The 1510-nt window shown below is 38.5% G+C and overlaps 1 pseudogene; it reads left to right on the top strand.

Annotated features, from left to right (window-relative positions):
• The first annotated feature begins 990 nt into the window (after window positions 1-990).
• Window positions 991-1260, top strand: LOC114051741 (annotated as a pseudogene).
• The last annotated feature ends 250 nt before the right edge of the window (window positions 1261-1510 follow it).

The raw sequence follows: 1510 nt of genomic DNA, 5'->3' as shown, positions 1-1510 counted from the left end.
TTTATATCTTAAGTAATTGGCTGGAAAAATGAGCAAATTGCACAAAAAAATCACTTTATGAGTTTTTGGTGAGAAAGAAGATCAAAACATACAACCAGAAGATGACTACAAAGTCAAAGCTCCTACATCCAAAGCCTCCAAGAAAAATATGAAGCAGTCCCAGGCCATGGAAGAGCTCAAAATGTATTTTGACAAGTAAGTAAGAGGAGTAGAGGAAAAACTAGGAAGAGAAATGAGAGTGATGATAGAAAATCATGAAAAACAAGTCAACAGCTTGCTAAAGGAGACCCAAAAAAATACTGAAGAAAACATCACCTTAAAAAATAGAGTACCTTGGGGCAGCTAGGTGGTGTGGTGGATAAAGTCAGGAGGTCAGGAGGACATGAAGTCAGGAGGACCTGTGTTCAAATCCAGCCTCAGACCAAACATTTGAAACTTTCTAACTATGACCCTGGGCAAGTCACTTAACCGCAATTGCAAAATAAATAAATAAATAAATAAATAAATAAAATAAAATAAAATACACTCCTCAAATGCCAAAAGAGGTGCAAAAATCCAATGAGGAGAAGACTGATTTAAAAAGCAGAATTGGCCAAATAGAAAAGGAAGTGCAAAAGCTCACTGAAGAAAATATCACCTTAAAAAATAGAATGGAGCAATTGAAAGGTAGTGATTTTATGAGAAAGCAAGACATTGTAAATCAAAACCAAGAGAATAAAAAAATAGAAGACAACGTGAAAAATCTCATTAAAAAAAAACCTGAAAAATAGATCCAGGAGAGAATATTTAAAAATTATTAAACTATCCGAAAGCCATGATCAAAGAAAGAGCCTACACATCATCTTTCAAGAAATTATCAAGGAAGATGCACAATGGCTTAGGCAGTGGAAGCACCTGGCAAGTCAGATGGAGTGCCTGAGTCCCCACCACTGCCACCACCTCCTGCAGAGACCCATTGCAGCAGCCAGTGCCCCCCAACCCAGGGTAAACATGTGTGACCGCAAGGCCATAATCAAACATGCAGACATGTCAGGAGAGATACAACAGGATTCTATGGAGTGGGCCACCTAGGCCATGGAGAAGTATAACATAGAGAAGAACATAGTAACCCATATGAAGAAGGAGTTTGAGAAGAAATACAACCCCACCTGGCACTGAATCATGGGAAGGAACTACAGCAGCTATGTGATGCACGAGACAATGCACTTCATTTATTTCTACCTGGGCCAGGTCACCATTCTCCCCTTTAAGTTTGTTTAGAGCATGGCCTGTGCCTCCTGCCCCAAGAGCAATCCAGATCACAAGGACTGCAGCCTAAATTCCAAATACCAGAGACTGAATTATCTTCAGCATTGCCACAGGAACACCTCCAGTTTTAAGCCTTTATTTTATTGTTGTTGTACAGGGAATCCTATGTACTAGTTTGTTACGGTTATAAAATAATTAGCAAAAAAGAAAGAAAGAAAGAAAGAAAGAAAGAAAGAAAGAAAGAAAGAAAGAAAGAAAGAAA

This window comes from Vombatus ursinus, unplaced genomic scaffold (assembly GCF_900497805.2).
Source record: "Vombatus ursinus unplaced genomic scaffold, bare-nosed wombat genome assembly UNPS02014805.1, whole genome shotgun sequence".
Classification (NCBI taxonomy): domain Eukaryota; kingdom Metazoa; phylum Chordata; class Mammalia; order Diprotodontia; family Vombatidae; genus Vombatus; species Vombatus ursinus.
This window is presented reverse-complemented; position numbering and strand designations above follow the sequence as displayed.